Source organism: Bombus huntii, chromosome 8, assembly GCF_024542735.1.
Source record: "Bombus huntii isolate Logan2020A chromosome 8, iyBomHunt1.1, whole genome shotgun sequence".
NCBI lineage: Eukaryota > Metazoa > Arthropoda > Insecta > Hymenoptera > Apidae > Bombus > Bombus huntii.
The window spans coordinates 13,521,763-13,535,498 of record NC_066245.1 but is presented as its reverse complement, the minus strand read 5'-3'; the positions used below and the strand labels follow the sequence as shown (position 1 = coordinate 13,535,498).

Genomic DNA, 13,736 nt, shown 5'->3' with positions numbered 1-13,736 from the left:
AGTATCAGAGTGGTTGGAGGAACTATTCAACATTGATGCCGAGGCCGTGTCGAAATTGGGCTTTGACGATTTGGTTACTTTCGACGAGAATTTCTTCGATGCAGAGACCGTCGTATTGGAGAGGGAACCCCCTCTGGTTGAAATCGTTGATACCGATCGTTGCGTGAAAGTTCGTTTTGCGAATGAAATTCCCGAAGAGGTTTTGGAGGCACATCTTCGTCACCATGCTTCTGGGAGAAAGGGAATTTCCCCTGTTGTGCGCTATTGGTGTATGCGTGAGTTCAGCGAACTTTATCCCGGAGCTCCTTGCTTCGATTTTGATTTAGTGTAGCTGCTTCAATTTCGTTGGTTCGCTGTTTGATGTTCCTTATTATTATTAATTTTTTTTTTGATGTATTTTGTTTTGTGTCCAATATATATATATATATATATATTTTTATATTTGTAGTTGCGCATAGAATTTATTAAAGAAAAGTGTTAACAATGTGTTTTCATGATTTGTTTCTCGCGCCTGACTTCCATTAATCCCTAATATTCCTGTCGCCATGACGCGTGTAAATCCAACATGGCTGCTCATAAATGTCATCAGTAAAGTTTTTAGTGACGGGTCTTTAGTTTTGTTTGATATCGAAGTAATTTTTCGTCTGTCGCTCGTTTTTCCTTATTCTACCGCAATTAGAACATTTATTTATTAATATTGTTTTAAAGTGACAATAGTATAGCTCGTGTGAATATACGTATATATATATATATGTTTATGTTGTGTGTCACTTCAGTATGGCTAATGTTTTGTGATTCTTCGATTGCGTTATTTATTGTTTCGAGTAGTTTATTTTATAGAGTATTCGATAATATAAAACATATGCACTCACACACACACACATATATATATATATATATATATATATATATATATATATATATATATATATATATATATACGTATTTATATGCATATTTCTCTTGCCCATATAGTGTTCATACGAAATGAAATGTTAATTATTTATTTTATATTAATTTCTTTTAATAAGATAGAACACGCACACGCACACGTATATATGTATATATTTCTGGCAAAGTGATTTTCATTTAGATTCTTTAGTGATATAGTGTTGTGTATTTGAGGTTATGTGTCAATCATTTGATTTCATATATACATATATATCTTGTATTGTGACAACATAGTATTGAAGGTTTTGTTTCTAGATTATTGTGCGTTTAATGTATGTTTACATATTTGTGCTTGATGATAGAATTTCTGTATGCAATTCCTCAAGTCGTTGCGGTCTTAATTATTTTGAGCGTTTGGGCTATCGACAGGTTGTCGCTTAGTCCCAAGTGTTGCGTTGTGTGTTCTATTTCTTTTGTAGATTATTAATAGTAGTTTTAGTTTAGAAAATAGATTATTTATGTGTTTATATAGAGACATGCATGTTTCATAATGTAGTTCTTATTTTATAATGCTTTACCGGCATGTAGGCTAGTTTTAGGTATGTATTTTAGATTGTAGAATGCACATAGATTAGTAGTAGTTTAGAATATAGATTTTTATATGTTTGTATAGAGACATGCATGTTTCGTAGCGTAGTTCTTATTTTATAACTCTTTACCGGAACGTAGGCTAGTTTTAAGTATGTATCTTAGATTATCGATTTGAATCAATAATGTAGAAAGAGCATACATTAATAGTAGTTTAGTTTAGAATATAATTTATATATTTATATATAGACATGCATGTTTCGTAATGTAGTTCTTATTTTATAATTCTTTACCGGAACGTAGGCTAATTTTAAGTATGTATCTGTTTAATAGAATGCGCACACATATATATATGTTTCTGACAGTGTAACTTTTATTTCTTTAATAATACAATATTGTATGTTTTATGTATTCGTTAGACTATTAGTTTTTAACTTTGTATATACTTATATTTCATAAATTGATAATATTGTATTTGTTGCATAGTATTATAAGCACTAACTCTAATATTTACTACTTTATTACATGCCTAGCATATATGTTTATACTTATATGTAACTCTCAAAGTTGATTGATTAAAATATATATATATACTTGTATTTCTGGGGTTTCCATTATTTCCCCTTTTGTAGTTATTCTTATTTCCTGGTTTATTTGTTTGGTTCGTAACTCGTTCAATCCGTTAGCTGGTTTTATTTATTTTATTTCATACTGATTGGATTTATTAGTCGCCCTCGCTTTGTTAATCCTTCCTTTAGTTTTGTAGCGCCGTGTGTTCGTTTGTGCATTCAAATCCTTACTTGCGCGTTTTGTATAGAATGGTTTTCTTGTTCTTGTTACGGCGCGTGCGGAGCGCGGGACGTGACACTATATTTCATCAAAATCGACGAAATCTTCGCGATTTGCGAGCTATTTTGCTAGTTTCGACGCTTAAACGGTAGTGCATTGCATTTGCACTGTGAAATGGAGTTCAACGAGCGCTTAGACGTCGAAATATCTCCAGCGGGAAGGAAATGACGGCTATATTTCATCAAAATCGACGAAATCATCGCGATTTGCGAGCTATTTTGCTTGTTTCGATGCTTAAACGGTAGTACATTGCATTTGCACTGTGAAATGGAGTTCAACGAGCGCTTAAACGTCGAAATATCCCCAGCCGGAAAGAAATGACGGTTAGTTTTCGTCAAAATCGACGAAGTCTTCGCGATTTGCTAGCTATTTTGCTTGTTTCGACGCTTAAACGGTAGTGCGTTGCATTTGCACTGTGAAATGGAGTTCAACCAGCGCTTAAACGTCGAAATATCTCCAACGGGAAGGAAATGACAGTTAATTTTCATCAAAATCGCGATTTGCGAGATATTTTGATTGTTTCGACGCTTAAACGGTTGTGCATTGCATTAGCACTGTGAAATGGAGTTCAACGAGAGCTTAGACGTCGAAATATCTCCAACGGGAAGGAAATGACAGCTATTTTTCGTCAAAATCGACGAAATCTTCGCGAATTGCGAGATATTTTGATTGTTTCGACGCTTAAACGGTTGTGCAATGCATTTGCACTGTAAAATGGAGTTCAACGAGCGCTTAAACGTCGAAATATCTCCAACGGGAAGGAAATGACAGTTAATTTTCATCAAAATCGCGATTTGCGAGATATTTTGATTGTTTCGGCGCTTAAACGGTTGTGTATTGCATTAGCACTGTGAAATGGAGTTCAACGAGTGCTTAAACGTCGAAATATCTCCAACGGGAAGGAAATGACAGTTAATTTTCATCAAAATCGCGATTTGCGAGATATTTTGATTGTTTCGACGCTTAAACGGTTGTGCATTGCATTAGCACTGTGAAATGGAGTTCAACGAGAGCTTAGACGTCGAAATATCTCCAACGGGAAGGAAATGACGGCTATTTTTCGTCAAAATCGACGAAATCTTCGCGATTTGCGAGATATTTTGATTGTTTCGACGCTTAAATGGTTGTGCATTGCATTGGCACTGTGAAATGGAGTTCAACGAGTGCTTAAACGTCGAAATATCTCCAACGGGAAGGAAATGACGGCTATTTTTCGTCAAAATCGACGAAATCTTCGCGATTTGCGAGATATTTTGATTGTTTCGACGCCTAAATGGTTGTGCATTGCATTAGCACTGTGAAATGGAGTTCAACGAGTGCTTAAACGTCGAAATATCTCCAACGGGAAGGAAATGACGGCTATTTTTGGTCAAAATCGACGAAATCTTCGCGATTTGCGAGCTATTTTGATTGTTTCGACGCCTAAATGGTTGTGCATTGCATTAGCACTGTGAAATGGAGTTCAACGAGTGCTTAAACGTCGAAATATCTCCAACGGGAAGGAAATGACGGCTATTTTTGGTCAAAATCGACGAAATCTTCGCGATTTGCGAGCTATTTTGATTGTTTCGACGCTTAAACGGTAGTGCAATGGATTTGCACTGTAAAATGGAGTTCAGCGAGCGCTTAAACGTCGAAATATCTCCAGCGGAAAGGAAATGACGGCTATATTTCATCAAAATCGACGAAATCTTAGCGATTGGCGAGCTATTCTGCTTGTTTCGACGCTTAAACGGTACTGCATTGCATTTGCACTGTGAAATGGAGTTCAACCAGCGCTTAAACGTCGAAATATCTCCAACGGGAAGGAAATGACAGTTAATTTTCATCAAAATCGCGATTTGCGAGATATTTTGATTGTTTCGACGCTTAAACGGTTGTGCATTGCATTAGCACTGTGAAATGGAGTTCAACGAGAGCTTAGACGTCGAAATATCTCCAACGGGAAGGAAATGACGGCTATTTTTCGTCAAAATCGACGAAATCTTCGCGATTTGCGAGATATTTTGATTGTTTCGACGCTTAAATGGTTGTGCATTGCATTAACACTGTGAAATGGAGTTCAACGAGTGCTTAAACGTCGAAATATCTCCAACGGGAAGGAAATGACGGCTATTTTTCGTCAAAATCGGCGAAATCTTCGCGATTTGCGAGATATTTTGATTGTTTCGACGCTTAAACGGTTGTGCATTGCATTAGCACTGTGAAATGGAGTTCAACGAGAGCTTAGACGTCGAAATATCTCCAACGGGAAGGAAATGACGGCTATTTTTGGTCAAAATCGACGAAATCTTCGCGATTTGCGAGCTATTTTGATTGTTTCGACGCTTAAACGGTAGTGCAATGGATTTGCACTGTAAAATGGAGTTCAGCGAGCGCTTAAACGTCGAAATATCTCCAACGGGAAGGAAATGACGGCTATATTTCATCAAAATCGACGAAATCTTAGCGATTGGCGAGCTATTCTGCTTGTTTCGACGCTTAAACGGTACTGCATTGCATTTGCACTGTGAAATGGAGTTCAACCAGCGCTTAAACGTCGAAATATCTCCAACGGGAAGGAAATGACAGTTAATTTTCATCAAAATCGCGATTTGCGAGATATTTTGATTGTTTCGACGCTTAAACGGTTGTGCATTGCATTAGCACTGTGAAATGGAGTTCAACGAGAGCTTAGACGTCGAAATATCTCCAACGGGAAGGAAATGACGGCTATTTTTCGTCAAAATCGACGAAATATTCGCGATTTGCGAGATATTTTGATTGTTTCGACGCTTAAATGGCTGTGCATTGCATTAACACTGTGAAATGGAGTTCAACGAGTGCTAAAACGTCGAAATATCTCCAACGGGAAGGAAATGACGGCTATTTTTCGTCAAAATCGGCGAAATCTTCGCGATTTGCGAGATATTTTGATTGTTTCGACGCTTAAACGGTTGTGCATTGCATTAGCACTGTGAAATGGAGTTCAACGAGTGCTTAAACGTCGAAATATCTCCAACGGGAAGGAAATGACGGCTATTTTCCGTCAAAATCGACGAAATCTTCGCGATTTGCGAGATATTTTGATTGTTTCGACGCTTAAATGGTTGTGCATTGCATTAGCACTGAGAAATGGAGTTCAACGAGAGCTTAGACGTCGAAATATCTCCAACGGGAAGGAAATGACAGTTAATTTTCATCAAAATCGCGATTTGCGAGATATTTTGATTGTTTCGACGCTTAAACGGTTGTGCATTGCATTAGCACTGTGAAATGGAGTTCAACGAGAGCTTAGACGTCGAAATATCTCCAACGGGAAGGAAATGACGGCTATTTTTCGTCAAAATCGACGAAGTCATCGCGATTTGCTAGCTATTTTGCTTGTTTCGACGCTTAAACGGTAGTGCGTTGCATTTGCACTGTGAAATGGAGATCAACGAGCGCTTAAACGTCGAAATATCTCCAACGGGAAGAAAATGACGGATAGATTTAATCAAAATCGACGAAATCTTCGCGATTTGCGAGCTATTTTGCTTGTTTCGATGCTTAAACGGTAGTACATTGCATTTGCACTGTGAAATGGAGTTCGCCGAGCGCTTGAACGTCAAAATATCTCCAACGGGCAGGAAATGACGGCTATTTTTCGTTAAAATCGCGATTTGCGTGATATTTTGATTGTTTCGACGCTTAAACGGTTGTGCATTGCATTAGCACTGTGAAATGGAGTTCAGCGAGTGCTTAAACGTCGAAATATCTCCAACGGGAAGGAAATGACGGCTATTTTTCCTCAAAATCGCGATTTGCGAGATATTTTGATTGTTTCGAAGCTTAAACGGTTGTGCATTGCATTAGCACTGTGAAATGGAGTTCAACGAGTGCTTAAACGTCGAAATATCTCCAACGGGAAGGAAATGACGGCTATTTTTCGTCAAAAACGACGATATCTTCGCGATTTGCGAGATATTTTGATTGTTTCGACGCTTAAATGGTTGTGCATTGCATTAGCACTGTGAAATGGAGTTCAACGAGTGCTTAAACGTCGAAATATCTCCAACGGGCAGGAAATGACGGCTATTTTTCGTCAAAATCGCGATTTGCGAGATATTTTGTTTGTTTCGACGCTTAAACTGTTGTGCATTGCATTAGCACTGTGAAATGGAGTTCAACGAGCGCTTAAACGTCGAAATATCTCCAACGGGAAGGAAACGACGGCTATTTTTCGTCAAAATCGCGATTTGCTAGATATTTTGATTGTTTCGACGCTTAAACGGTTGTGCATTGCATTAGCACTGTGAAATGGAGTTCAACGAGTGCTTAAACGTCGAAATATCTCCAACGGGAAGGAAATGACGGCTATTTTTCGTCAAAATCGACGAAATCTTCGCGATTTGCGAGCTATTTTGATTGTTTCGACGCTTAAACAGTAGTGCAATGCATTTGCACTGCAAAATGGAGTTCAACGAGCGCTTAAACGTCGAAATATCTCCAACGGGAAGGAAATGACAGTTAATTTTCGTCAAAATCGTGATTTGCGAGATATTTTGATTGTTTCGACGCTTAAACGGTTGTGCATTGCATTGGCACTGTGAAATGGAGTTCAACGAGTGCATAAACGTCGAAATATCTCCAACGGGAAGGAAACGACGGCTATTTTTCGTCAAAATCGACGAAATCTTCGCGATTTGCGAGCTATTTTGATTGTTTCGACACTTAAACGGTAGTGCAATGCATTTGCACTGTAAAATGGAGTTCAACGAGTGCTTAAACGTCGAAATATCTCCAACGGGAAGGAAATGACGGCTATTTTTCGTCAAAATCGCGATTTGCTAGATATTTTGATTGTTTCGACGCTTAAATGGTTGTGCACTGCATTAGCACTGTGAAATGGAGTTCAACGAGTGCTTAAACGTCGAAATATCTCCAACGGGAAGGAAATGACGGCTATTTTTCGTCAAAATCGCGATTTGCGAGATATTTTGATTGTTTCGACGCTTAAACAGTAGTGCATTGCATTAGCACTGTAAAATGGAGTTCAACGAGTGCTTAAACGTCGAAATATCTCCAACGGGAAGGAAATGACAGTTAATTTTCGTCAAAATCGCGATTTGCGAGATATTTTGATTGTTTCGACGCTTAAATGGTTGTGCACTGCATTAGCACTGTGAAATGGAGTTCAACGAGTGCTTAAACGTCGAAATATCTCCAACGGGAAGGAAATGACGGCTATTTTTCGTCAAAATCGACGAAATCTTCGCGATTTGCGAGCTATTTTGCATGTTTCGACGCTTAAACGGTAGTGCATTGCATTTGCACTGTGAAATAGAGTTCGACGAGTGCTTAAACGTCGAAATATCTCCAACGGGAAGGAAATGACGGTTAGTTTTCGTCAAAATCGACGAAATCTTAGCGATTTGCGAGCTATTTTGCATGTTTCGACGCTTAAACGGTAGTGCATTGCATTTGCACTGTGAAATAGAGTTCGACGAGTGCTTAAACGTCGAAATATCTCCAACGGGAAGGAAATGACGGTTAGTTTTCGTCAAAGTCGACGAAATCTTCGAGATTTGCGAGCTATTTTGCTTGTTTCGACGCTTAAACGGTAGTGCATTGCATTTGCACTGTAAAATGGAGCTCAACGATCGCTTAAACGTCGAAATATCTGTAGCGGGAGGGAAATGACGGCTAAATTTCATCAAAATCGACGAAATCATCGAGATTTGCGAGCTATTTTGCTTGTTTCGACGCTTAAACTGTAGTGCATTGCATTTGCACTGTAAAATGGAGTTCAACGATCGCTTAAACGTCGAAATATCTCCAGCGGGAAAGAAATGACGGCTATTTTTCGTCAAAATCACGATTTGCGAGATATTTTGATTGTTTCGACTCTTAAACGGTTGTGCATTGCATTAGCACTGTGAAATAGAGTTCAACGAGTGCTTAAACGTCGAAATATCTCCAACGGGAAGGAAATGACGGCTATTTTTCGTCAAAATCGCGATTTGCGAGATATTTTGATTGTTTCGACGCTTAAACAGTAGTGCAATGCATTTGCACTGTAAAATGGAGTTCAACGAGCGCTTAAACGTCGAAGTATCTCCAACGGGAAGGAAATGACAGTTAATTTTCGTCAAAATCGTGATTTGCGAGATATTTTGATTGTTTCGACGCTTAAACGGTTGTGCATTGCATTGGCACTGTGAAATGGTGTTCAACGAGTGCATAAACGTCGAAATATCTCCAACGGGAAGGAAATGACGGCTATTTTTCGTAAAAATGGACGAAATCTTCGCGATTTGCGAGCTATTTTGATTGTTTCGACGCTTAAACAGTAGTGCAATGCATTTGCACTGTAAAATGGAGTTCAACGAGCGCTTAAACGTCGAAATATCTCCAACGGGAAGGAAATGACAGTTAATTTTCGTCAAAATCGTGATTTGCGAGATATTTTGATTGTTTCGACGCTTAAACGGTTGTGCATTGCATTGGCACTGTGAAATGGAGTTCAACGAGTGCATAAACGTCGAAATATCTCCAACGGGAAGGAAATGACGGCTATTTTTCGTAAAAATCGACGAAATCTTCGCGATTTGCGAGATATTTTGATTGTTTCGGCGCTTAAATGGTTGTGCATTGCATTAGCACTGTAAAATGAAATTCAACGAGTGCTTAAACGTCGAAATATCTCCAACGGGAAGGAAATGACAGTTAATTTTCGTCAAAATCGTGATTTGCGAGATATTTTGATTGTTTCGACGCTTAAACGGTTGTGCATTGCATTGGCACTGTGAAATGGTGTTCAACGAGTGCATAAACGTCGAAATATCTCCAACGGGAAGGAAATGACGGCTATTTTTCGTAAAAATGGACGAAATCTTCGCGATTTGCGAGCTATTTTGATTGTTTCGACGCTTAAACAGTAGTGCAATGCATTTGCACTGTAAAATGGAGTTCAACGAGCGCTTAAACGTCGAAATATCTCCAACGGGAAGGAAATGACAGTTAATTTTCGTCAAAATCGTGATTTGCGAGATATTTTGATTGTTTCGACGCTTAAACGGTTGTGCATTGCATTGGCACTGTGAAATGGAGTTCAACGAGTGCATAAACGTCGAAATATCTCCAACGGGAAGGAAATGACGGCTATTTTTCGTAAAAATCGACGAAATCTTCGCGATTTGCTAGATATTTTGATTGTTTCGGCGCTTAAATGGTTGTGCATTGCATTAGCACTGTAAAATGAAATTCAACGAGTGCTTAAACGTCGAAATATCTCCAACGGGAAGGAAATGACAGTTAATTTTCGTCAAAATCGCGATTTGCGAGATATTTTGATTGTTTCGACGCTTAAATGGTTGTGCACTGCATTAGCACTGTGAAATGGAGTTCAACGAGTGCTTAAACGTCGAAATATCTCCAACGGGAAGGAAATGACGGCTATTTTTCGTCAAAATCGCGATTTGCGAGTTATTTTGATTGTTTCGACGCTTAAATGGTTGTGCATTGCATTAGCACTGTGAAATGGAGTTCAACGAGTGCTTAAACGTCGAAATATCTCCAACGGGAAGGAAATGACGGCTATTTTTCGTCAAAATCGACGAAATCTTCGCGATTTGCGAGATATTTTGATTGTTTCGACGCTTAAATGGTTATGCATTGCACTAGCACTGTGAAATGGAGTTCAACGAGTGCTTAAACGTCGAAATATCTCCAACGGGAAGAAACTGACGGCTATTTTTCGTCAAAATCGACGAAATCTTCACGATTTACGAGAGATTTTGATTGTATCGACGCTTAAATGGTTGTGCATTGCATTAGCACTGTGAAATGGAGTTCAACGGGTGCTTAAACGTCGAAATATCTCCAACGGGAAGGAAATGACGGCTATTTTTCCTCAAAATCGCGATTTGCGAGATATCTTGATTGTTTCGAAGCTTAAACGGTTGTGCATTGCATTAGCACTGTGAAATGGAGATCAACGAGTGCTTAAACGTCGAAATACCTCCAACGGGAACGAAATGACGGCTATTTTTCGTCAAAATCGCGATTTGCGAGATATTTTGATTGTTTCGACGCCTAAATGGTTGCGCATTGTATTAGCACTGTGAAATGGAGTTCAACGAGTGCTTAAACGTCAAAATATCTCCAACGGGAAGGAAATGACTGCTATTTTTCGTCAAAATCGACGAAATCTTCGCGATTTGCGAGCTATTTTGATTGTTTCGACGCTTAAACGGTAGTGCAATGCATTTGCACTATAAAATGGAGTTCAGCGAGCGCTGAAACGTCGAAATATCTCCAACGGGAAGGAAATGACAGTTAATTTTCATCAAAATCGCGATTTGCGACATATTTTGATTGTTTCGACGCTTAAACGGTTGTGAATTGCATTAGCACTGTGAAATGGAGTTCAACGAGTGCTTAAACGTCGAAATATCTCCAACGGGAAGGAAACGACGGCTATTTTTCGTCAAAATCGACGAAATCTTCGCGATTTGCGAGCTATTTTGATTCTTTCGACGCTTAAACGGTAGTGCAATGCATTTGCACTGTAAAATGGAGTTCAGCGAGCGCTTAAACGTCGAAATATCTCCAACGGGAAGGAAATGACAGTTAATTTTCATCAAAATCGCGATTTGCGACATATTTTGATTGTTTCGACGCTTAAACGGTTGTGCATTGCATTAGCACTGTGAAATGGAGTTAAACGAGTGCTTAAACGTCGAAATATCTCCAACGGGAAGGAAATGACAGTTAATTTTCGTCAAAATCGTGATTTGCGAGATATTTTGATTGTTTCGACGCTTAAACGGTTGTCCATTGCATTGGCACTGTGAAATGGAGTTCAACGAGTGCATAAGCGTCGAAATATCTCCAACGGGAAGGAAATGACGGCTATTTTTCGTCAAAATCGACGAAATCTTCGCGATTTGCGAGCTATTTTGATTGTTTCGACGCTTAAACAGTAGTGCAATGCATTTGCACTGTAAAATGGAGTTCAACGAGCGCTTAAACGTCGAAATATCTCCAACGGGAAGGAAATGACAGTTAATTTTCGTCAAAATCGTGATTTGCGAGATATTTTGATTGTTTCGACGCTTAAACGGTTGTGCATTGCATTGGCACTGTGAAATGGAGTTCAACGAGTGCATAAACGTCGAAATATCTCCAACGGGAAGGAAATGACGGCTATATGTCATCAAAATCGAAGAAATCGTCGCGATTTGCGAGCTATTTTGCTTGTTTCGACGCTTAAACGGTAGTGCATTAAATTTGCACTGTGAAATGGAGTTCAACGTGCGCTTAAACGTCGAAATATCTCAAGCGGCAGGGAAATGACGGCTATATTTCATCAAAATCGACGATATCTTCGCGATTTGCGAGCTATTTTGCTTGTTTCGACGCTTAAACGGTAGTGCATTGCATTTGCACTGTGAAATGGAGTTCAACGAGCGCTTAAACCTCGAAATATCTCCAGCGGGAAGGAAATGACAGTTAATTTTCGTCAAAATCGACGAAATCTTCGCGATTTGCGAGATATTTTGATTGTTTCGACGCTTAAATGGTAGTGCATTGTATTTGCACTGTAAAATGGAGTTCAACGAGCGCTTAAACGTCGAAATATCACCAACGGGAAGAAAATGACAGTTAATTTTCGTCAAAATCGACGAAAACTTCGCGATTTGCGAGCTATTTTGCTTGTTTCGACGCTTAAACGGTAGTGCATTGCATTTGCACTGTGAAATAGAGTTCGACGAGTGCTTAAACGTCGAAATATCTCCAACGGGAAGGAAATGACGGCTATTTTTCGTCAACATCGACGAAATCTTCGCGATTTGCGAGATATTTTGATTGTTTCGACGCTTAAATGGTTGTGCATTGCATTAGCACTGTGAAATGGAGTTCAACGAGTGCTTAAACGTCGAAATATCTCCAACGGGAAGGAAATGACGGCTATTTTTCGTCAAAAACGACGATATCTTCGCGATTTGCGAGATATTTTGATTGTTTCGACGCTTAAATGGTTGTGCATTGCATTAGCACTGTGAAATGGAGTTCAACGAGTGCTTAAACGTCGAAATATCTCCAACGGGCAGGAAATGACGGCTATTTTTCGTCAAAATCGCGATTTGCGAGATATTTTGATTGTTTCGACGCTTAAACTGTTGTGCATTGCATTAGCACTGTGAAATGGAGTTCAACGAGCGCTTAAACGTCGAAATATCTCCAACGGGAAGGAAATGACGGTTAGTTTTCGTCAAAGTCGACGAAATCTTCGAGATTTGCGAGCTATTTTGCTTGTTTCGACGCTTAAACGGTAGTGCATTGCATTTGCACTGTAAAATGGAGTTCAACGATCGCTTAAACGTCGAAATATCTGTAGCGGGAGGGAAATGACGGCTATATTTCATCAAAATCGACGAAATCATCGAGATTTGCGAGCTATTTTGCTTGTTTCGACGCTTAAACTGTAGTGCATTGCATTTGCACTGTAAAATGGAGTTCAACGATCGCTTAAACGTCGAAATATCTCCAGCGGGAAAGAAATGACGGCTATTTTTCGACAAAATCACGATTTGCGAGATATTTTGACTGTTTCGACGCTTAAACGGTTGTGCATTGCATTAGCACTGTGAAATGGAGTTCAACGAGTGCTTAAACGTCGAAATATCTCCAACGGGAAGGAAATGACGGCTATTTTTCGTCAAAATCGCGATTTGCGAGATATTTTGATTGTTTCGACGCTTAAACAGTAGTGCAATGCATTTGCACTGTAAAATGGAGTTCAACGAGCGCTTAAACGTCGAAATATCTCCAACGGGAAGGAAATGACAGTTAATTTTCGTCAAAATCGTGATTTGCGAGATATTTTGATTGTTTCGACGATTAAACGGTTGTGCATTGCATTGGCACTGTGAAATGGAGTTCAACGAGTGCATAAACGTCGAAATATCTCCAACGGGAAGGAAATGACGGCTATTTTTCGTAAAAATCGACGAAATCTTCGCGATTTGCTAGATATTTTGATTGTTTCGGCGCTTAAATGGTTGTGCATTGCATTAGCACTGTAAAATGGAATTCAACGAGTGCTTAAACGTCGAAATATCTCCAACGGGAAGGAAATGACAGTTAATTTTCGTCAAAATCGCGATTTGCGAGATATTTTGATTGTTTCGACGCTTAAATGGTTGTGCACTGCATTAGCACTGTGAAATGGAGTTCAACGAGTGCTTAAACGTCGAAATATCTCCAACGGGAAGGAAATGACGGCTATTTTTCGTCAAAATCGCGATTTGCGAGTTATTTTGATTGTTTCGACGCTTAAATGGTTGTGCATTGCATTAGCACTGTGAAGTGGAGTTCAACGAGTGCTTAAACGTCGAAATATCTCCAACGGGAAGGAAATGACGGCTATTTTTCGTCAAAAT

General features: G+C 39.2%; 1 long non-coding RNA gene across 1 annotated transcript; it reads right to left on the bottom strand.

Moving 5' to 3' along the window:
• Window positions 1–433: 433 nt before the first annotated feature.
• LOC126869011 (uncharacterized) lies at window positions 434–2,847 on the bottom strand. Its single transcript, XR_007690806.1, has 2 exons — window positions 2,577–2,847; window positions 434–2,346 (listed from the first exon to the last, which is right to left on the bottom strand). It is a non-coding gene; the product is annotated as an uncharacterized LOC126869011 (long non-coding RNA).
• Between the last annotated feature and the right edge of the window lie 10,889 nt (window positions 2,848–13,736).